Source organism: Bombyx mori, chromosome 13 (genome assembly GCF_030269925.1).
Source record: "Bombyx mori chromosome 13, ASM3026992v2".
NCBI lineage: Eukaryota > Metazoa > Arthropoda > Insecta > Lepidoptera > Bombycidae > Bombyx > Bombyx mori.
The window spans coordinates 12,448,003-12,473,892 of record NC_085119.1 but is presented as its reverse complement, the minus strand read 5'-3'; the positions used below and the strand labels follow the sequence as shown (position 1 = coordinate 12,473,892).

Genomic DNA, 25,890 nt, shown 5'->3' with positions numbered 1-25,890 from the left:
ATTCACACGTTGCACTTGTGTAGTGTTTGTGAATAAGCGCGCGGCGTGACGTCGCACAGCATGCACATCATGAAAAGTCTGCCTATGTCTCTCTCTCGTGCGATCTAGCCTATGAGTGTGAAGGGGACAGTTAATGTTTTGCTTTTGTTAATGTTTATAAATATAGCGTGGTCTTATTTTATTATTGTTTTAATATTAAATTATTATTATCTAATTATAATTGCATAACTTGATAACAAATGCTAATACAAAAAAAAGCAATAGCTTTACCGCGGCAGACCTCGAGTGCCACACGTTTTTTGGATGTATGTTTGGAAATCCCTTAGTATTAGGGCTTCCAATTAGTTCTAGATTCTTTCATTATATGACCTCAGTCTTACCAATTTTATAAATAACTAAAAGTAATCAACCAGTAATAAAACAAATCAAAAAATTTATTTCCAAATAAATCATCACTTGCACTATTTTGTTCTGCAAATTCTGCAATGAATATGCTAGATTACGCCCCCTTAGAGATATAAGGGGAAATTTAAATCATATTGCAATACAAATATACTAAAATGAAAGGCACGTATGAGGCGGTAGTGTTGTGTGTTTATAATGTCCCAACAAAAGTTGGATAAAAGTTTTTGTTCTAAATTTAAACCCATCTTAATTTCCATCTCTCCTTTAAATACCACTTTCTCATCTGTTTCAACCGATTTCTTTTTTTGCTTTTTTTTATTGTTGTCCTTAAAATAGTTTGCAAATCGTTTTTCCTCCATCTTTACAAGAAACAAATGCAGATAAGTACCACAAAATCTATACGTACAAATAAAATTGGAGTGTCTGTTTGTAATATTGAAATAACCACTTTTTACTACATGCATGTAAATAGGTATACGATACATACACCAAAATAGCATTTTTTACAATTTTTGTCTGTCTGTTTGTTCAAGTTAATCTCTGGAACGGCTAGACCGATTTTGACGGGACTTCCACTGATAAGTAACTGATGATATAAGAAGTAACTTAGGTTACTTTTTTTAGACTAGCTTCGCCCCGTGGCGTCACCCAGTAACATCGCGGGACTCAGCTAGAATTAAATATAATATACGAAATGTTATCATCGATCATTCCTGGGTTTTGACAACTAAGCAAGCAATAATTAATATTCATAATAGATACTCAAAATAGCCAACTATCGATATCACTGTTCTTAGAACCAGAAACTAATTCGAATGATAAAAGACAAAATACATTTAATAAACAAATTACTATTAAAATTGACTTAAGCTTAATCTTTAACATTAATCTAACAATGGACGACGACTGCGTTTATCTATTTTCCGAGCTTCGTGAGTAACTGGTGAACAGTAAATAAGGGGCCATTCATAATTGTAATTCATAATAATATAGTAATTGTACTGGTTTAAGTTTTTATTTTATTTCTTAGATGGGTGGACGAGCTCACAGCCCACCTGTTGTTAAGTGGTTACTGGAGCCCATAGATATCTTCAACGTAAATGCGCCACCCACCTTGAGATATAAGTTCTAAGGTCTCAAGTATAGTTACAACGGCTACCCCACCCTTCAAACCGAAACGCATTACGGCTTCACGGCAGAAAGAGGCAAGGCGGTGGTACCTACCCGTGCGGACTCACAAGAGGTCCTACCACCAGTAATTACGCAAACTATAATTTTGCGGGTTTGACTTTTATTCTAGGATATTATTCGTTGATAATGACAGTCGTTCCTAAATACGTTTTGAAATACGTTTTTTTAATTATCATGTTTCATTTAAACGGCTTTGTGTATTTAAAAAAAACGTGTTTGAAGTTACACTAAAATAGCGCTTGTCGAAAAAATGATGAGTGATTGTTATTGAAATGATTAATATAGTGATTAGTCATCAATCCAACAATTTTGCTTAAGTTTACGTTCGCTATGATAAAATAAAACAATCAGACAAAAAAGCAGAATTGTTTTAACGAAATTTTCAAAATGAGTTTTCATTTAAGAAAATTCGTATTTGTTGTCTATATTATTTGTTTTTTGCTATGGTAGGATAGTGGCTGGTCTGAAGGCCTTTCTAGTTTCACTAGGACAAGTAGACAAACACGTTCTCAGCCAGGAGGGGTGGAATTTCCTGACAGTTAGTTGCCCGAGTATTTCCTGAGGCATCCTAATAGGTCAAGGGCAGATGCTTCGCGAATGCATCTACTGCCGGATCGGAATCCGGTACGATAATGTCACAGCTAATTATCACATTTTGGATTATAATAGTATCTACCTAACCGATTACAGAATTCTTCGCTTTAATGCGATTGACACTAATTTTTTGAATCCAAGTTCCTTATGGGACTATGCGGAAGGGTACCCTAACTGGGAAAAAACGTCCGTAACGTAAGATTTTTATTATTTATGTATAGTCTTAGTATGATGGCTGTACGGTGTCTAATGTACAGTCTACATGATGACGGTTATTATTATTATTATTCATATAAATAGCTGTTTTTTTTTGTATATTATTATTATATATTTTTTATAAATTATTGTGAATACAATAAAGTTGATAACATTGTAAAGCAGTTTTTTTTTTTTAATATCATAATATTATACGTAACTATTATACGTACGGACGTATAATTATACGTACGTAATACAAATTTATACCCGAATAATGATTTTCTTTATACCTCGAATAGAACTTAAAATTAATATTTTTTATAATAAGGAACATCGTTCCTATCCGGTGTCCCACGACACCACACATCTTTATTTTTTTAAAGAAAATAGGCACACGCTCTCAAATAGAATTAGGTAGTGTGCACAAAGCCTGTAGCATTCCTATGACATTTGACATAAAGCCTTGCAGGCACTGTTGAAGGTTTGACCATCTGTTCGTGACCCGCTCGCCGGTCACTCATTGCCCGACATTGCTATGTATTGTTGTACGGCCAACATTAATTACAAACCGAACATTAAAACTTTTGCAAGTCCTTATATTTTAATGAGAGCGAACTATATTGTATAAAGCTTAATTACGTTTTCAAGGGAATGTTCCAATAGTTTAATTTGTGTTATTAGAGCTACATGATTTGACACTAGTCGGTTAAATATATAATTAAAATTTTTTGATTAAAACTTGCAGTGAATTGTGTTATAGCTCCATTGTAATAAGGACATGGTTAAAACGTTGTCCCGGGTGTTGCTTTGCGTCGATTACGAATATACATACTTGGGAGAACAGATGGCAGATAGACAAAAACATGGATTTTACAAAATACTCATATACACATAGCAAAACTAATTAAATGGAATTGAATTGAAGACCTCCTGATTTCCGAGGAAAACTGAGTTATTTATGAACAGATTCGTGTATTTTTCTTTTTATGATTGTTTTAAGATTATTTATTGAACTCGGTTTTTATGTTTTTTTATTATATTTAATAGCTACCAGTGGCAGATGAAAACATAGCTCAATTGTGACTCTGAACATTTAGTTAGTAAGAGAGTCAAAGATATAAGAATGTAGACTCAGTTACATTTCAAGAAATATTTTTATATTCCGTAGCGTTACCCAATTCGAATTTGACGATATTAAATGATGTTAGAATCTAACCGTTTCACATGTAATTATCACTATTGATTAATTTTGTATTTTGACGATGATGTAATTATGTAGTTTTTATGATGTGAAAAAAAACAGATTCTCACGTTTTGTTTAATTTTTTATGAGCATTCAAAAACCAACAATTAACATGTTTTGTACATGTTCGTAACATGTTCGTAACATGTACAAAATATATAAAAAAATCTCATAGCGTACAATCTACTTGTATAAATATCACAAGACATTAAACTAAATGGAAACTCTAAAATTATATGAGCCTACAAAATCCAAATACTCGTTAGAAGAACACAAATTAATTCCACGTAAAGTGAGCCCATTTTATTAAATAAAACATACCACTAACTTTAATGGAGATGATAATTGGTGCTTATCTAACACCTAAGATATTTTTAGAGTGAAGTCAAGCAAACTGACATACTATTTCTGTAATCTGACGAAGCATCTTGCGGATAATAACATGTACTTTTAGGTTAGGAATATTATGTTCTTTTTTTTATGTTAAATGTATGATTATTAACTGACATATCTCGATATACTTTTAGTTCTATCTGTGTAAAATGAAACGTGAAAATCTAGAAAGGTCTTTGTTATAGGCAGCAACTTGGCTGCGACCCTGGCAGTACTGACGTCCATTAACAATGGTAACCAGTCTTCTTCGGATGGGCCATACATTCATATGCTTAAATGTTTATATAATAATAATAATAAAAATTTGTGCTCTAAAAATAAACGCGTTGTACACATGAGTGTACAACGCGTTTTCATTAAAATCGCGTCATAACTATTGTTATATGCTAAACATCCGTAATTTATTCATAATTTACACACTTACCAGAATTAAGTGCTCCAACTTAATTGGATACACGCGCAGTAAACGGAGCAATCTGACGCAGCTTATATGTATATTTAACATACCAATTTCAATTAACGGGATCATTTCGTAATCACCGCTTTAGGCTTATTAGATTAAATTACTGCCAACTTGCTATATATTTTTTAACTAACGCAATTATTTAAATCCCCCGTATAAATATTCTTAATATGAAATTATACGAACGTCATTAAAAAACAAATAAATCATATTGTACTAGTATTGTGCCTGTGTCCTGTTGAAGAGGTTTTTAGGCAGGAAAAACCCATTAATAATAATAATAATAATAATAATAATTTATTTATTTCTCTCTTAAAGGTACAAGGTACATACAAATTCAAATGGAAATAAATTAACCTTATAATTTATTTTGTAAGCCTTTGAAAGAGCTGAAGTCTGTACTAGGTTCAAAGACCTGTATTACTGATCTCCAGGCTCCCTCCTTCTTAAGATAGATTAGGTTAGGTTAAGTCGTGAACAGATGCTGCGGACTAGTGTTGAGAGATCATTAGGTGTTATATTTTAAGAAGGTCATTTTACGTGTGTGTGCGTGTGTGAATGTGTGTGTGAGTGTGTCTGTGTGTGAGTGTGTGTGTATATGTGGGCGTGTGCGCGCATGCATGTTGTATTGTGTATGTGTGAGTATCTGCATCTATGCGTGTTTATTATTACTATTACATAGGTACAAATAATTATTTGCTTAATTGGGCTCGAAAACAAAAAGCAGATTACTTCACAGTCTGGAGTAAGTTCTCTGTTTGCTCGTAGTCTAGGTCGTGAAGCCAATTTGTTAGTGCATGTTTGCATTGGGTCTGTGTCATGGGGTATATATTGATCAGTTTATTGATTTTATTGTATATGAAGCTACTTAAGAATTGACATAATTAAGAGGTTAGTGATTGAGAATTCAATTTTCGTTAATCATTACAACCTGTAAAACTCACGGACACTCATGCTCAGTGTCAGCAATGTATTTGTTTATGGCTAAACTGAACAGATTAATGTCTGGTTCAATGATCAACAACCCAAGACTTGCGAGTCGACATATCCAGCCTATTTCGGATCAAAGCAAACATAGGTCTTGGTTTGAAGAATAGAACGACCGGCTACTATTACAATACGAGACTTAGATCAATTAAAGTGGAGAATCTCAGCGCTGACGTTTTTATATCGGTGATTATTCACATCTATTAACTATGAGCTCATTCGTTTTGAACCGAAAAAAATATGTTTTTTTTTATTATTGTCTATTTTTTTTAATGGACAATATGTTTTACCAGCTAATTATCTACGGAAAAACAACGCAGGCAGCCTTGAAGCTGTTAACACCGAGACCTACATTCTAATAACCTTTTGCATAGAAAAATGTAGTTCAGTGTTTGCGACGAGCATTTCGTTTTCAATCGACAGTCGTCACAGGTTTTGCATAATAATAGCACAGCGAAACGGACAGTGTAACAAAGAAACAGTAATGCAAGCTATAAATTTCGCAACTATATTCTTTACACACATTTTATACATACCATTCACAACATACCATTGTTTATATAACGTGATGACTTAAATATAGAACCCAAAAAAATTTACGAGATTTTTATTTTTTCTAAGTTCGCTGTAACTTATTTTATTTTGATAGATTCCAAATGTTATTTTACTAAAACTTATCTGTATGGATCACCTGTCTTAGTTACAAAACGTCAAAAGCGTCCGCCTTTAGTGCCGCCCCTTACCTCTTATGAATAATTCTGAATTGTGACACAAGCCAACTGTAGACCGCCCCTGACATGTGGTCCTCATCTGGTACAAGGTCGACTAGAGATATGTGCATAGTACTAATACCCCTAATTATGTAGTCAGCTCACAAAAGTTTAGTTAACTTTCTGGAGTTTCGTGCTATATGTATTATCGCTTCTATCTATTTATCAAAAATCAGTATTTTAACGAAAAATGAGATGCAATATATTGTGTTGATAAAAATGAGAATGGTGACATCTTATTCGACAATTTTTTCTATAGCTAGACAGTCGAAGTTGGGACTGAATTGTATGAATGAATTACTGAATGATTTAACAGATTCTTTTTTCTTCAAACGAGAATCAAGACTGGTAAACGGCGAAACTAGACAGGATCTTGGCACCTACTGTTTCATTCTTATACATACTTAGTAATAATATTAAATTCGTGAGTATTGCATTTTTATTACACGATATGATTTGAATTGAAGATGCGGTGATACCTTCAATGTACAGCTTTATAGTTGCCGAATATAGCTGAGAAATAACTGGTATTTTCTTCTTTGTCGGAATCTTCACTGAGAAAAGCCACATGAGCTTAATATACATTGTGTGCTTAATATACATCCAATATATATTGTAATGTTATTTTTTAAATATTTGGAGTAGTATTTTTTAAGCCCTTTTTATACTGTTTTCAAAATATTTTTTTAACCTCCAACTCCGTACTTAATATACCAAAATGTTTAATAATTTTCAGAACGATTTTTATGCAAAAACTAAAACAGCACAATACTACAAAAACAAAACAAAACATTATTTTTTAAATCGCCAAAAACAATGTATTTTATGTAATTCCACCGAATTATCTTCCTTTGAGAATTAGAAAGTATTCATACTTGCAGATTTATAATTTTCCTGTATAAAATTAACAAAAAAAGGAAATTGTTCCTATTTACCCTTCGTCAAACCACCCCGAAAACTCGACACGGCCCATAAAATTAATTTCCGCGGGGCGATAAAAGTATATAAATTTATTTCGCCCTTAAGTCAGATTCTTAATTTAGAAAAAACACATTTACTTCCCTGGTATCCGGAAATAGACAAATTTCGATTATTTTTTTTCATGATTATCTCTTTCCAGATCCGTGGGCGCTTCTTGGTGATAAAGCTGTTTTCATAGAGGTGAGTCGAGATGATCTTAACCTGTCTAATTTTTTTGTACTTAAGTATGTAGTATATAATAAGCTTAAGTATTATGCCATATAAATGTGTAATGTAGAATAATATAACTACGTATTCATTTATAAGTAAAGAGGAGGAAAAAAGTGGAAGACTTAAGAAGAAATGAAGTGGACTTGACAAGAAATGGATGGATTACGTGAAAGACGATATGTGTAAGATGAGAGTGAGCGAAAAAATGGTATATGATAGAGGAGTAGGGAAGAAGAAAACATGTTGCACCGACCCCAAGTGACTGGAAGAAGGGGAGAAAAATGATCCTGATGACATTTATAAGCAAATTTCATTTTGAAAATTTTCAATTTGCCACAAGTGGAAAGAAAAAAAAAAGGAAACAAATAAACATATAATTTAGATTTGAACAAAATTAAAATTTTACCGCCAATATGTACAATTTGGAGTATTTTTAATCTACATAACGAATTAACCAAAAAAAATGAAAACTTAATTTCAGATAATTCCTTTTCAGAAGTAATTATTCCTCCATTTACATGAACGTCTATTAATATTCATAAACTTCGACAAAGAACCGAAAATTAAGATCTCTGAAACGTTTAGTAACTCCTACGAAGTCTGGATTAACTTAATATCTGGCGCTATTCTAATACAAATTTAAGTTTTCATTACTTAATCATTCTAGGACAGAAAATGCTATTTTATTTTCTCAAAGTTGGTGCTTGAAAGAAAATTTCAATCAAAAATGGTAAAGCGTAATATTAAACTAATTTAAATATAATAGATCTTAGTACAACTACTTGTACGATTTAAAATCGGAGTTTTGTCTTTTATATCCGATGATTCTCATATTTTAAAATTTTGCTGCTACCAGACGACAATTGTCCATATAAACGCGAACTTAAACTACAAAACTAAGGGGGGAATACTGTGCCGTCGGCCCCAAGGAAACCACCCACGTTGCAACGGCGGCCCGGTACCACCGGACGTCCTGAACTTCGTGTGTCCATAAGGGGTCACCGTTTCCTCTACCGATAGAGGCACTGTACGACCTGATTATCCCTCACCTACTGATCTTAGTCACGGTAGGTCTGGGGATCACTCAGGTCGCAACCTTCCCTCTCAGGCCTTGGGTCGACTAAGAGACTTTTACAAGATTTCTGGTCGACCAATCCTCGTTTCCAAGACCCATCTACCCGTGATCAGGTCGACACGGTGGCATCCCGTCTTGTCTACACCATTAGGGGAGGACGCGACGAAGCGAGGACTCTGGTACCGACTGATTTGTTCAGGGTACGAGCTCTGATACTTCAAAACGATGATTCGTCGGAAGAAGGCGGGAGAATTCTCAATTCGGGACATAAGTTTTCTTTTGTTATTGAACTAAATTTATGCGATCACTAAATATTGTCAGCAATTGGCACGGATCGGTGCCCATATTTGCCCTGAAGTAATAATGCCTTTCCATGTGGACGTTGCGACAGCCATTATTCAACGCAATGTCCCAAAGAAGGTGATGTCTATCGGTTGCGGTGGACAGGGGAGCCATAAGCACATCAATATAAAAATCAGATCATAATATCTTTTATGATATTTTACATAATTGTAATGTACATTTCACGTCACGCACTCGGAGAATGTGTGGCCGTGCCCAATCCGAAACCAATTTACTCTTAGTATTATAGTATAACGCTGGGTAATAAACTTTTCTTCCATTCAATATGACAGATTACCAGTCTTAGAAACACGAAAATAATATACCTTGTGGATAATGGAAAGCCTGTTGTTTAGTATTTAAAATACGAAGTTCTACTTTAAATATCCTCTGTAGCTCACATTCAGTAAAATTTTCAATTTGTTTTATATATATTGCAATTCATTGTTATTATTGTATATTTAAAGGGAAATTATATTATTTCATGATTCTCTCGGTACTGTTATATCAACAGGAAGTTGCAAAATAAGTTTACGAAGTCCGGTTCAACAGTAGCAAACGAATCACATATTCAAAAGGTCGCAAGTTAGAAACTTGAAACACACAACATTTTATGTTATTTTCTGAATGTATATACATACATAGCATGTATTTGAGTTGTAACTAATAACACTGTGTTTGTTTATTAAGTTTGACGATTCTATTTTTGATGCATATGACATTTTCAATACGGCAGTCAAAATTGTTTAGAACATTGAAAGCAGTGTCCAAAATATACAATTTTATAGAAACTCAACAGCGGAATAAAAATTTCCATACATTAAGTAATAATTATACGCAACAAAAGCACTTGAAATATAACTTTAAAGTGCATTGAAAATCTCAACAATTCAATGAGCACTGACTTGAGTGCATATTTGAAAAGGTTTATTTACAGTTAGGCTACGTCAAACAACTGCTAGATGTCTAGGTCCGAAGTTCTTTTATAATTTAAAACAAGAATATTTTTCCAATGGCGTTATTATTGTGGTTAGTCTTTATTTTTCAATTAATCAATATAAGGAATTATTATAAGGAATTAGGATTTTTCGCTATTATTTCACATAAAATTCAAAATCTTCGTGGTCAATAACCAAAAAAAAAGTAAATAATTTTTGTTTTTAATTTTTTTTTTTCTACCTAAGCTGGTAGCCTTGAGAGGCTATTCCAGCGTAACTCTAACTAGTAGGTGAGCTCACGGGGCTCAAACCTGATGACGTTGCTAACACGAACCCTAGCAAGAGCCGTGCTTCGCAGAATCTACCACCGGATCGGAAACGCGACCCACTGAGAAGATCCGGCGAGAAACTCAGAGGGCTGTGTCTAATTTACTCGTCGAGCCCTTCGTCGCAAGCGACGGGTTCGACGAGAACGGTGACCGGTGCTTGAAGTACTTAAAAGCACCGTTAGTGGATCGGGAGGATCCGAGATGACTGTTTTTAATTTTTTTATGTTAAAGACCTTCAAAAACTAGTGCATGCAAATTTAGAGGTGATTTTATTTATTACACTAAATCGCTTTCTCTTTAATGTAGAATTAAATGATTTTACCAAGATCTCATCATCAATCATTTAATTTGTTTGACACCAGTCAAAAACTAGAATTTTGCTTTACGAAAACTTCATTCGAAACAAAATATGTATTAAACAAATAACAACAAAATACGTTCATAACTTACAACATCATCTTGTTACAAATCAAATTCCTTGTGCTCCATAAATTCATACAAATGCCTAATATTCGAAGCTTCCACCGGATATCCGGCACTGTCCAACAAAATAGATTAACATTTCAGCTTAATATTTCGTGTTCGATAAAATAATCCCGGTAATGTAATTAAGCCGGCCAAGTTAAAAGGTTCTCAGTTCGCTGTCAATATCATCGCGGGCGAGGGGAGGTCTAAATGGATTAGGGTAAACAGCATAAAGAGCCTTTTGTATCCGAAATTAAATGTCACGAGACGTCATTATTCAGAGTCGGCTTGACGCGCACGACACAGGGCGACGCCATCGTGCTGCCAACAATAACGTCTGCTGTTTACTATTTACGACATCTACACAAAGAACTAGATAGGACAAACTATACGATTATTGGCGCCGCACCCCTCCTCTGTAGGCGAAAGTGGGCATGTTTTCTATCCCCCTCACAAAATATTCCCTAGATTTTGTCTAACTATACATCTCAACCGTAATCTTCTACCAAAAGATATGATCGCAAGGGACCTAGTTTCATCTTTAGGAGAGATTTAATATAGTAGTGATTCACTTAAAGTAAATTACGAATAACATCATCAGACATCATTACTGAACAAAACTAAATGTAGCGTTGAAATCATAACAAGCTATAATGATTTATAATCGTGTGCCGTCTTATTAGACAACCCATTAATTATATTCATAAAGGAGATGACACCGGACTAGACTTTGCCCTGCGGCTCTATTTAAAGCGAACAAACTTGATTTATTGGCATTATCTGAAGGAGTTTGGACCGTATTTCTCACTAGAATCTTAAAACCGACATTATGTATGTTACTAACAATAACATAAAATATTTATAGTAGATCGTTCGAAACTTAGTTACGCCTCAAAGGTATTTTGGTACTGGGAACAACTTTTTTTTCGTTAGGCTAATCCATTGAGGATATAACATCCAACTTTGATGGTAATTAAGGGAAGAGGAGATTTATTTTTAGAATGTGTGTAGTGGCGTGAATTTCTATCCATTAAAAGTTCATTTTGCACTGATTTTCCGATTTCGGAAGCTGTATTACCGACATCCTAAAGTGTTCACTTTCTTTTGTTGAACAAAATCTATTTGTCTGGAACTATATATATATCAATTTCATTTTGTAGTTGAAAAAGCGATAAAAAATACGTATGTCCCTTTCGAAGCCTCACTCCGACGGCTCCGGACTAACAAAAAACAGTGTTCATAATTATTATTAAGCTATACGATTTTAAATAAATTCCTGGTTTTCTCTAATATCAATTAATAATAATTATTATATATTCCTTGTGATCAAATCCATAATAATATCGAGGTTTTTCGGTTAATGACACCCATTTTTTTTCCTCCCAGAGTAATTCACAGACGTAATGCAATGAATGATTGCCGCTTGCGACACGAAATTATCCTGACATTCCGCTTACTTCAATTTACCTAGCAGCTTCAATAGTTACAGGTAATACGATTACTTCTACCCGTGATCAAAATTTGATTGTATTCTATTGTTGGACTGTATAACACATTTTTAATAATATCATGTTCGGCAAGCAAGATATATATATATGTATATAGTAAACGAAATGACATTCATTCGATAAATACTGGAAATAAAAGCAAACTCGCAATAACCCGCCCCTTGGCCAGGGCATAATTTATTACAATAAAATCCCCAGGGCTATTTTGGATTTAAACTTTTAAGTTTAAACTTAAAATGAAAAGTACCTTAATTGCGCTAGTTTATTATAAAGTCACTGAGAAAGTTAATAATGAAACAGCATGGCTTTAAATTTCTGCTCAACACAGCAATAGAATGAACAGTTATTTTAGAAGTGATCTGTAACGTGGACTCTTTGTTCTCTATCATATATCTTATATGTACTTGATGAATGTATGTATGAAATGACAATCCAAATACGTAGTAATCAAGTCTTGAAATTTCAAAAGCGCACGTGTAAGCTTATTTGAATAAATAAAAAACCTGGAGACGATTCGACTATATATCATTGGACTTTTGTGACTTTTTGTAACCCTTTTCCCTAGAAAATTAAATTAAATCCCAAACGAAACTCCAAAATAATTTCAACACAATCTTCTTGCATATATTAAAAAAGGCAAACAATTTTCACCCAAAGCAGACATGCGCAAGATGCACTGTATACTTACTATGGATGAACAAACAAAATTATTCTGAAGATTCAGCGATCAAACTTTATCGTATAATAAAATATTGATATGCGAAGTTAATGATAAAATTTTTGTTCAAAACATTAACATCAAATGCTACCATAAACGAGGTCCAGACGAAATCCAACCAACTTCAAAGTCGAGGCACGTTTCTAACTAAATAGTTGTTCTATAAAGCTTTGTGCTTCTGTAGCGGACGTCTGGCTCAGTAATGGGTATAACTCCATTGCATTCGCGGCGCCCGGTCCTTGATTAGACGCGTCTGAACTGTCCTCCAGCCTCGGAGTTCTGTCTCGGTGGCCCTTGTTCAATGCGTCTGATTGAATTAAATTGTTTTCAATAAATATATGAACGTATAATAAACGTAAATACGAAATTTTCTATATTTAATTTTCTGTTATTACTAGGTACTTGGCCAACTAATTAAGCATACAAACACAACGCCAAGAGGGTAATCCTGGCAAGCGTTAGGGTTCATAGGGGAAATGCTTCTGCGGGTACATCGTCATCGCAAACACAACCACTCACATCCCAAGACTAAGAAGAACTAAGCATATTTAATTGCATTGCTTCATGCTAAAGACGTGGCGTGCATGCTTACTCAGCGCTGAAATCAGCTCATCCACTGGAATTTTCCCAGTTCAGTTATGCTCCATGCATAGCTAATGTTCATAACCAAGCTTAACTAGTCACACTGAAGCGGACTATAAGTTTTTATTTCTTCAATGACAATACAAAAGAATTTATTTAACGGTCAAAGAGTTCACCTTCGAAAGACCAAGTTGCAATTACCTAATGAAAACTTATTTTTTATAAATTCCAAGTAAATTACGCAAAATGTAAAACAAATGACCGGCGATTACTCCACATTAATTGTAAAGGTTAATTAATTAAAGAACAACCTTGTGCGGAATCTAATCCGCCAGTTGCTCAACTTTACGCACGTACAACATTAAAAGCCTTTGTTTTGGAAATAATGATTGGTAATTTTTTTTAGGCCGGTTAACACTACTTCTGTGCCAAATTAACGTTTAGTTATTTAACATAAAGACTTTGAAATGTACTGCAAAATTCATTGTACCTTCTAAAGCGACATAGTTACACTACAAGTTGCTCATAGTACTATTTCTTCATAATATCATTATAGATGATTGAAATAAATTAAAAATTAAAGAGGGGACGGTTAGCGTGGTATGGACATGTGGTGCGTAGAGGGAAGATGCATGTGACTAGGAAATGTATGGAAATGGTAGTTATTGTAGAGGGGGAAGAGGTCGATCGAAGAAAACACGGATGGAGTGTGTGAATGACGATATGAGAGAGAGAGAGAGGAGTGAGTGTTGAGATAGCGGGTGATAGAAGAAAATGCAATAGAAAAATTCGCTGTGCCGACCCCACCTAGTTAGAGAAAAAGAAATAGATGATTGAAATAAGAATAATATTCTTTTATAAACATCGACTGGAGTAGACCAAATCAGATGGGGGCATGAAAGTGCCGATCGTGCATACATAGAAATCTTGATTTCCAGAGGTTCTGCTGTTTGTTTGTATGCCGATGTATATGACACCATGAACCTAGTATCGACTATGACCACATTAGTAATGTTCAAAAGGAAGGCATAAGAGAGAGCGATTTTCAGAGAACAATTTTATACGGTCTATAGCTTTTTTTCTTTTCAAGAATAAATATGTTAAGAATAATTCTAGAAAATCTCAAAATAAAGTTGGGGTAAGGTGGTTACCAGAACCAATCATCACACCAATATGAAAGGCGCCACTGAGATAGGTTGTTCCACGTCTGGGCCCATCGGATCTTAACGCGTGACTGCTAATGGCAGAAATATGCCCGCCAACAATATCCCACTACCAACCATACAACACCAGATGACTTGTACGATTTTTTGACATTGTAGTAATAATAGAAGATCGTTCATAAAAAAAATACTAGATAAATCTACCTCATAAAGATTTATACCACAACTTCAAACAAAGTAACCGGTCATGCCACTCGCTATACACTCTGATTTTGGGCGGAAACACAATACATTTACCGTGCACATCGTCACTGAAGGTTTAAACGCAAATTCCACTGGAAACAGTTCCCATAGTTTGCTCGCTACATTTGCATACTAGAATGATGATTGTGGAAGCCTTAATATCTACGTACAGATTTTTATGCATCTACTTAATCAGACTAGCTCTTTGTGTTTAGAGACTGCCGAAGCTTATCTTATATTATACCTTTAAATGAGCAATTCTTGTATATATATAATCTGAATCTCGGAAACGGCTCCAACGATTTTCATAAAATTTATATATAGGGGATTTCGGGGGCAATAAATCGATCTAGCTACGATTTATTTTCAGAAAATGTTGTTTTATTCGTGTTTTCAATAATCAACTCTTCCCGACATCTATTGGCGAATAATAATACTATTTTTCTTAATTGAGGGCAACTAACCGCTTTAAAGACACAACAAGATGGCGTTGTCAAAAAAAAACCGAGCAAAGCTCGGTCATCGTCTGGTGAATATGAAAGCGTGAACGCCGCAACACACTTTGAGGTCAAAGCAATCATATGAGGTCAAAGTCTCAGTTCTGGAGCCGCTGTCCTGCTATTCCTTGGCATAGTAAAGAGAATGATAGAACCCACCCACATGGGCTCACAATACTTCCCTTACTACACTACCACCTAAAACAGGGTTCCCAAACTTATTTTGTCTACTGCCCATTGAGAATAAATTATTTTTTAGCGCCCCCATTTTTTTGCCTACTTAAAACCACTATAGCGAGAGCTCAGTCAGTGTCTAAGAGGCCTCCTAGATGAAATTACAAATCGCCTCCCAGGCCTCTACACAACGCCCCCTTTTTTCTGAGCCTGTTACCGCCCTCCCTTAGACCTACAGCGCCCACAAGGGGGCGTTATCACCCACTTTGGGAAAGGCTGACCTAATATTATACCAATGAATTCGTTCATTAAGAAACTATGCGTAAATCTATTATAGTTAGGGATGCCCCGTGGTAATACTAGTGTAATGTTGGGTATTTTAAAGCAACAGATTTGCAATATATATATCTTTTGAGAATATATTTAGAAATAGTGATCACTATCACCACCATTCCTATTTTTTCCGCGTAGCAATAATTCGTTCCAGTTTGAAGTTGGGGGTAGCTATTGTCCCGTATAATTGAGACTTAGAACTGAAGTCTCAAGGTGGGTAGCGGCTTCAACGTTGTTGATGTCTGTGGACTCTGGTAACCACATAACAGAAGATGGACTGTGAACTCGTTCACTCATCAAAGTAATAAAAAAGCACCATATAAGCTTTTACCGCACCCTTGTACAGACATGGAACTTCATAAAATCCTTAGTGCCTCTAAAGCCACCCGAAGAATACTTCTTCTTTTAAAATCCATTCCTTCAACTCAGATTCTGCAGTCAGTTAGATAGCCTGCTGTTTTTAAGTTAGAATATGCTGCAATATAAATTTATATTTCAGTGTAAAAGATAAATAAATTGTGTTTGTTCAACCATAATATCAACACCCGAGCAGCGTTGTATGTGAATCACAATGCCACAGGAATAATTACAGTAGTAAAACAAGCTGCTTATGTGAAAATATCTGTAAACGTATTCACGTCTATTCATAAACAAGTACAAGACTAAGTGAACGTATTATTATGAAAATAAATCATGTTTATAAGCTAGCATTAACATTACTGTGTAGTGTGCAAAACATATTTTAGTCGTCAGCAAATTGCTTGTTTACAGTTAGCGTTAAAAGTGTGTATTTTTTTAAAGTCTAGATGTTTCTTTTTTACTCCTACCTAGGCTGATGATCTAGAGTACTCTAGACTCTAGAGATACCATGTCAGCGTCACCGGGCAAGAAGGTGAGTTCATGGGGCTCAAACCTGACGATGTTGCTAACACGAACCCTAGCAAGAGCCGTGCTTCGCAGAATCTACTACCGAATCGGAAACGCGGCCCACTGAGAAGATCCTGCGAGAAATTCAGTGGGCTGTGTCTGTGGGTTAAAATACTCGCCGAGCTCTTCATCGCAAGCGAGAACGATGACCGGTGCTTGAGATATCTAAAAGCACCGTTAGTGGATCGGGAGTCTAGATGAGCAGTCGTAACCAGTCTAGTACTGACCGGTCACTTGAACCTATTAACATCACAACGCACATGTTGCCGCCAACGTTAAAACTCTATTCGTAATAGGTCGTATTAAAAGCCCGTACTGATAAATCATTCGCCCCGGTTTTAAGGACATCGGCAATCACCTCTCACAGCAGTTGAACCATGAGCTTGTTCATCCATGAAGATAATAATTAACATTAAAAGATGAGATTAAGCTTCCAATAATATTATGTAACTTCTGTTCTCCCCTTCAACAATGTTAGGACAGTGGTACCTAATTAGTTCACCGCCGGCGAGACTACAAAGGGTGCGTGACATTTCTGATTTTAAAATAATCGAATTACATTTTAGTACACGAAGAAACCCCCTTCATTGAGTCGGTGTTCCATCTACACGTCAAATTTCAATAACTATTTTAATTGCTTTCGATGGCACCTATCATGGACATTGACGATGCCATATATTCAGCCAAGCCAGCGTTCAGAGGTAAGGATTATTTTAAACCCCGATCTGATATGTACTCGAAACCCTGTCAAGGCATATTCAGTTACTGTATGCGGTGGTACTATGAACTCGACCCCAGTCACAATGCTAGATTTATTTTTACCTTCTCTCACAGGTGTTATCGATATTCATTTGCGAAGTTACTGCACATTTAACTTCAATATTACCACAAAATGTATACATCTTTGAACCGTACAACTCAGTAAATAAAACTAAGTAAAATGTACAAATACTATTGTCATCTCAATGACTATTGTCAACAATTAAAACATGATCGTCAGACACAGAATTAGGAAATACGTGACTTGTAAAACTGACTATAAATCGTTGATTAACACATTTTGAATGGAATGAAGGTTTAAAATGTGCTCGATCTTAATATTTATTGTGCAAATTGAAGAATTGTTCACGTATTTTTAAAATACCTTTACTTGTGTTCATATTTGATTCTCTTGTATTTCATTAGCTCACAGAACGACCTAGTAGCACGCTATTTATCTTGCCACTAATAACGATAGTTTGATCCAACGAACAACTTTAAAAGAATCAATCAGTCAAGAAGTTAATTAATATAATAATAATAAGCATATATTAGACAATCTAATAAAAAAATTAAATTATTCTTTACCATCCTTTATCTGAGAATATTTTTAAAACGTGCACTGCTCAAAGAGACAACTACTCGTAGAAGAATTAGAGAATAATATGATTTAAACAACAATAAAGCAACAATTTTGTAAGGTTTTGTTTAATTACCGTTGTTGGCAAGCGACCGTAAAGTCGACTTGATTGGCAAGTAGTCTGACGGTCATGGGCATCAGCAATGCAAGAGTCACAACCATACCGCTGCATACTGCAAAGTTACATAAAAATATAACATTCATCGGGGCCTAAAAGATAAGAGGCCGGTGGATTCGTATCCAGCGATGCAACGCTGTTCGAATCTCGCAGGCAGGTACCAATTTTTTAATGAAATACGTACTTAACAAACGTTCAGGATTGATTACCACGGTCAAGGAATAACATCGTCTAATAAAAATCAAGCCTGCAAAATTATGATTTGTATAATTACTCGTGGTATAACCACTTAACGTCAGATGGGCTGTGAGATCGTTTACCCATCTAAGCAATAAAAAAAATTGAGTAATAAAATAAAATTACACAATTCAATTGAACTTGAAAACGTAAATGTAAAAAATATAAATCGACGTTATTTTTCCAATCCTCGCTAAACGTGACCAATTAAGTCTATCGAGTTTTTTTTTATATGTAACCATGACTCGTGCTGAAATAATCCTTTAAGCTTACCTAATCACGTTACAATAAATTAGTCAGATAATCGTATTTAATTGGAACACTAATCAGAACATAAATCTGTGTTCAGGGAGGTGTAACGCGATAGCGAACTTACCTTGAGAGTAGTGATTTCTGTTTTTTCACAGCGCAGGGCGTTTGCCTAAGTAATGTGGCAATCCAATCAAGTTACAACGACCATATTCCTACCCTTTAAATTTAACAGTACATAGCCTCTTTGAAAGCAATGAATCAAGATGCGTTTGAACGAAAACGTCAATGTAACCGAAACAATACAATAACCACTTTATGTGAACGCAAGCGGAATACGTTATCTGTAAGAAGTGCACTGGATCAGTAGGAGATAATGTCTCGTGAGATCTTCCCACGCGCAGTGCGAGCCTAAAACTTTTTGCTTTCATTAGTCAACAGTCCACGCATTATCTCAATCCGTAATTAAAGTGATATAAACAAAATGAAAAGTGATTTTGTATTCATGAGTAGTCAAGTAAATTGTTACTTTCGAATTTGTGTCTTCTTTGTACATTTGTAGTAATTTAAATACATTTTTGGAACGAAGTTCCTTATGGGACGATTCGGAGGGGTACCCTAACCGGGAAAAAACGTCCGTAACGTAAGATTTTTATTAGTAATGCACACAGTCTACGATAGATAAATAGCTTTGTAATAACGTACAAAAAATTACATATTTTTTTATTATACATTTTTTATAAATCATTGTGTATAAAATAAAGTTGATAACTTTGTAAAGTAGTTTTTTTCATAATAAGAAATGTACACCCGAACAACTATTTTCTTTATACCTCGAATAGAACTTAAAATATTTTTATAATAAGGAACTTCGTTCCTATCCGGTAGCCCATGATACCACACATCTTTTTTTTATATCATAATAGACAATATAATGATTTGTTGAACGATTAACTTTGCCATTGTAATGTATAGCATATCGCTTACTAATGCATGCTTAGAACACGTATTTCATTGTTCTTGCTCACAGTCTTGATAATCTCATTCAAGTCTGGAGGTGTTATGTATTTAGGACGCTCTTTAAGCGACTCCCTATAAATATTTATGTTACAATTGACTACAATTAAAACATGATTTACTTGACAGGATTAATTGCAAGTCAACTCGCAATAGCAGTTGCACGTTGTACTTGCAATGATAATGTTATTGCATTGAAGAAGTTGTCAATATCGAAGTTTATAAATAGATCACCGTCACGTGTACTAGTAAAGAAAATCACGATCAGAAATCATTGGATAGTGCGCAATCCAATTTCATCTTGACGCCGGAGACGCCACACAATGCAATTTACCATTCAACATTACAACACGCGTGCAAGTCCGCCTTATCTTCATCGCACTAAAGCTGCTTTCAGACTACGCTATACTATAGTGCCATATAGTATAGCAGCGTATACTTAGCCAATAATAATATAGTACAGTACAGTGTGAACTAGAGGTGGCTAATATAACCATTAACCAATAAATTTACCGGTAAAAAAAATTAACACTTCTATTCGATAAATAAAATTACCCAAAACGGTTAAAAATACCGTTTAACAAACACACTGCGTGTAGTGGCATAGGCAATTATTGGAAATTATATTTATGCAAGTTTCAACTTTATTTCAACACGTAAGATTCATTTTCGCCTTGCAGATGTTTTCAACTTATCATGTAAAAAATATTGAATTTTATGATTTCATTGTATGCTCTATACCCCTCAAAATAAAGCACAATATTTAAGTTGGTGTATTTTACAGTTAATGATAATTTTTTTCGTTAAAAAATTGAAATGAAACGATATTTTTACCGAACGCGAAGATGACGCGATTGGTTGATTTTTTAAACGTAATATTTTGTTTGATACTTGACATTTTGGCGGCTCAGTGCATCTTTTCTATTATTTTGGTAAAGTTGTGTTTTTGTATTTTAAGAGATTTGTACTTTGTGTTTGTGTGTTTTGACTTTGTTTTTGTGTGTTTGAGACTTTGCTTACTTTGTTGTTGTGGATTTTTAAAGTGTATATCTAATTTAAAATGCCGAAACGCAATGCAGAAATATGGGATCATTTCGAAAAGTGCTTGGGAGCGGAAAAAATTGCAATGTGTAATTATTGTAAGAAAAATCAATTCAAAAATATTGAACCAGCGCACCGCCGTGTTGGAAAATTTGTAAAGAGTTTTTCCCACTAATCATTTCGTACTAATTAGTTAAGCTAGTTAGCCCTAAGCCTGTAGCTTCTAAAGTTCACTGAATCGAAAATAAATGTAAGAAACTCTACCATTCAAGTTTAACATTAGCAAAATTAGTTTTTCAACGAAAAGATTTACCGGTATTTTCAACCAATAAAAATATCGGTAATTTTTTTTATCAATTACCAGTTAACAGATAAATAAATTCAACCATTAACGCCATCTCTAGTGTGAACGTGTCCATAACAATGTATGGTGTGCGATATTGTTGTGCTATGATATAATTAACTATATCGTCGTTGTCAAACCAAAATCTGCTATGTGTAATTTTTGAGATTTTTACTTTTTGACCTTTTCGTACATTTCACAGCCCTATATACCGTATAAAAAAACTGTTATGTGTATATAGTTCTTAAAAATTCACTTTCATATAAAATTTTATACGAAAATGTTAATTCAAAATAGAGTTTTTGCACAAAGCAGATTTTGGTTTGACAGCGACGATATGCTATTATTATATTAGAGCGTAGTCTGAAAGCAGCTATAGCCTAGTTTGGATGACGCTATACGTCACAAAAATGGTACCATTTAAGTTGTTGTTCGCCGCGCTGTGACAAGTTCACGAGATCATCGCGCGCTGTTTGCAAAACATCGGAGCCAACCCATTCCATATTCCTCACGGTCCGCGGTTTCGAAGTATCAAATTTATTTTTATGTATATTTTTATTGTTTGCGGTGAGGATTGTCGCCTCCTTAGGGGCTGTTTGTATGCGGACTGAGAAGAATTACGTACGCGACTGAGCGGATCCTCTTTAGGAATAGCGATAAAACAATTTGTTTAGAAAATGTGCTGTATAATATGAGTGCATAAGGTTCATGCTGATATAAATCTGCAAAGTATCATCGTTTTAGTGTTTATTTTATAGCTGAACGTGTCCACCGGGTGCGCTAACGGTTTAAACTCAAAGGAAGATATAAAAATTTTCCCATACGAAATAGTTCACCCAAGAGGGTGCTACAACTCCGCATCACAAGCGAGATCTCGAAAGTAATATTTTCTACGGAAACTACATGAATGCACGGTTGATTGTATAATCCAGTTAAGTTAATCTGAGTGCGAATCGCGCGGTTTCTGCCAGTTTTCAATTTCACATTCGAACGCAATGAATGTTGTTTTCGTGCAAATTTTGTTAATTCAGCATGCAGGCGCGTATCTATCCCGCTAATTAAAGTTCAAGCGATATGTGGCGAATAGTAAGCTGTTGTCAATAATAAGTTGTAGATTATTTTTTGTTAAATTAAGATAGCAAATAATTAACTTTCATTAAATTTTTATGCAACCGAGAATAAATACATTATTGAACGATTCTCTCGATGAAATAAAAATAATCAAAATATATTTCTTCTAATATAAAAATCAATTAAAAAAAAATTGTACCTTCATCTTGTTTTTCTACCTGTTTCCTGTCTGTATTTCTGTATGTCCTGTATTTCAACCAAAAATAAATCCTACGTTCCTATTTTGAATGATAGAATAGCACTCGTCCCAATTCAATTGAAAGTTGGCCTTACATTTTGATGACTTATGAATTTGAGTGCGACAGAATGTAAACTACATTTACGACTTTATCTCGCAATCAATATTTTCATTTTATGAATTCCGATGTTTCAAATGGATATTTTGACTAACTTTTGACTATATAAATAGTACTAAATATGTTTGCGACCCGCGAAATCCCAATAAATTCCAAGCTTGAAATTAAAAATACGTTCGTGATTCGCCTAAGCCTAAGCGTTTGTTAACAAAACAGAAAGCGGTCTATTTTGAAACGTGTCAAGGCGTGAATCGACAAAATAAGACTGAAATTCGAGTTGCTGGGCCACTGCAAGTAATTCACTAGAGGAAATCTGAATAATTTAGTCGGTGTACATTGAGTCACGTTTATTCGCCTGCATCTAGAGTAGGGTGACTATAACTTGTTTTAAAATTAAATACACCCTCTTTTTGTAAAAAAGGTATAAAAACACACACATAAAACTATTATCTACTGTTTTTTTTTTGTTATGCAATAGTATATAACTAGAGTTAGCTTTTTGTTTCTACCAGCTGATTCAAACTTATTTTGAAGGGGATCGACATCGCTTGTTTATTATTGTTTCATGTAACAGCGGAACAACGTAAATATTGTAAATATTATATTATAATAAAATAATTGTATTAATAATAATAATAACATACTAATCATAAATATTATAATTCTATTGTAAATATTAAGTATTGTTCAATCAGCCGATATTATTGAACCGTAAAATTGTTCTCCAAAACTTCAGAAAACTATAAACTTTTTCAAAAAGGTAATTGGCCAAAATCAAGGTCACCAGAGTCGTGAAAATGTTTTCGACTGGCAACATTACAGATCCTTTTGAAGCGAATCCAGGAAGCTACGCTTTGAAAGCAATCAAGCCGGTGTTAACGTTCAGAGTAATTTCTTTGGCTTCCTTTACGTCATGTTCCACTTATTACTAGTTCAAGTCGCGTTAATAGAATGTCTATGAATGACATTTGCATTTATTTATAGAAACTACTTAATTAAATGTTTTAAATTTTGCACTTTTGTTGTTTACAGATACATTTTCAAGAAAAAAGAAGATTTCCTGTTATTTTATTGGGGTAAGTATTACCAAGTATACAGTATGTACAATATACTTAATACTATCGAAATTTAAAGGCGCTAAATTTAATGTTTATCAAAACGCCTGTATCATTTTCCGAGCAACTTTGGTCTTTTTGTTAAATTTAAAATCTGGATTGATAAATGCTATTTTTACTTAGTAAACGTCATAAATAGCTTCGAAATTTTAAATCGGCTCAAAATCGAACTAGATCTACATCTTTCTGGAAGGCTATGCTCGACTTCTGCGAGGGCATCATTTCGCGGAAGGAGGTGGCGGGGCGAGTGAGGCAAAGAGAGAGAGAGAGAGAGAAAGAGAGAATACACTTTCATCATCTGCATACAGGTGGTAGGAAGAAGTAAGTTGTATAGAAATAGAATTTATAAAAATTGAAAAAAGTAAAGGGGATAAAACGCCACCCTGCGGTACACCTACGTGCGTTTCACACCATGAAGAATAGGCATTCTCACAGTGAATACGCTGTCGGCGACCAGACAGGTAACTTCGAAACCAATCAACCACGGTCGGAGATATGTTAATGGAGCTAAGGATGGCTAGAAGTATGTCGAAATCAACGGTGCCAAATGCATTACTGAAATCCAGCAATGCCAACACCGTCAGTTTCCCACTCTCCATGCCAAGTCTGATGGCATCCGTAATATTCACCAGGGCTGTGACTGTGCTATGACCAGGACGAAAGCCGGATTGGTAAGGGTTTAAAAGCTGATTCCTTGTAAGAAACTCATTGAGCTGGTTGTGAATCAAGCGTTCTAAAACCTTTGAAAGGAACGGTAAAATGGAAATTGGACGGTATTCTGAAAAGGATATAGGATTCGACTTTTTTGGCAGTGGTGTAATTTGTGCTTCTTTCCAAGCCTTTGGAAAGATGCCGCTAGATAATGAGTGATTGAGGATATGACAGATAACGGGAAGGATTTGGTCCAGGATAGGAAGGATCATATTACGGGCGACACAGTCACTTCCAACTGCATTGGAAGTTATAGATAATATGCTCCGCTTAACATCACAAGCCGTTAGGTGATTAAAAACAAATGGAGAGCAATTTGGGACTGGAAGAGATGAAATATGATTTAATGTTTTTGATTTAGTTGTCCCATCAAAATCGGACGACGCACAGAAATGTTGATTTAATAAATCAATACTCGAATGAGATAAATGAGTGTTATGTTGTGATTTTCCAATCCCCAGTGATCTAAGAAATTTCCAGACTTTAGCTGGATCTCCATTTTCGACAGCACTATGGATATGTTGGCGTTGTGCATCCCTACACACCCTGTTGCAGTGATTACGGATGCGGTGATAATTTGTGCCATTTTCGAGGGTAGGTTTTTTCTTATATTTTAATTTAGCAGCCGCCTTCTTGATTAAGATACTTTTAATTTCATTAGTAAGCCACGGCGCTGGCAAATGTTTTATTCTTACTGGTCGACATGGTGCGTGCTTGTCATATAGACCAGTTAATTTTGCATTGAACTGATCAACTTTCTCATTGATTGAGGTAGAACACGTCAAAGCAGTCCAGTCAATGCTGCCTGCATCTTCTCGAAGACTTTCAATATCCATACCGTTAAAACTGCGCAGCAGAAGAATTTTTGACTTAGCCTTAGGAGGTCGTACTTTGTATGAGACGAAAATGAGATCATGATATGAGAAAGCGTCAGCTGAACATTGTCCATGGTCAGCCACGTAATCAAGAGAAGTAACGAAAATAAGATCAAGAAGTGAAGGAGCACAGTTTGGAAAATGATGTGTCGAGTTCAACGGTAGAATAGTTAAATTTACCGATTCGATCATCGAGTGAAATAAAGTACTGCGAGAATTATTTTTAAGGAGGCATGTGTTAAAGTCACCCATGATAATGGTATGAGTATATGAAGGCATTATGTTTTCTAGCAAAGTTTCAAAAGAAGTAAAAAAATCTATACTTGACGAAGGACAATAATAAACACCAAGTAGCATCTTCGTGTGTTGAAGTTCTATTTCAAGAAATAAGTGCTCGCCCGCACATGGCGGTGTAGGCTGTGCCGATACATTAACAACTGTACAATTAAAATATGAACGGATATAAATGGCAACGCCACCACCGCCACCAGTAATACGGTCGTTCCTAAAAAGTTGAAAACCAGGAATGGTATAAGATGTAGACGGAAGACATGGCTTAAGCCAAGATTCTGACACAAGTATAGCATGGATATTCTTAGAATCAAAACTTGCCAGCATGTCAGGGAAAT

At 34.9% G+C, this 25,890-nt stretch overlaps 1 protein-coding gene across 4 annotated transcripts in view; it reads left to right on the top strand.

Moving 5' to 3' along the window:
* Positions 1-25,890, top strand: part of LOC101741917 (uncharacterized) — a 164,792-nt gene that overhangs the window by 85,128 nt on the left and 53,774 nt on the right. For 2 of the 4 annotated variants that reach the window (XM_004927727.4, XM_012691928.4), the window contains exons 3-4: positions 7,365-7,405; positions 23,593-23,636. The gene's annotated coding sequence lies outside the window, so the exon portion shown is untranslated. The remainder of the gene's footprint in view (positions 1-7,364; positions 7,406-23,592; positions 23,637-25,890) is intronic. The other 2 variants (XM_062671902.1, XM_038014842.2) reach the window with 1 other exon arrangement.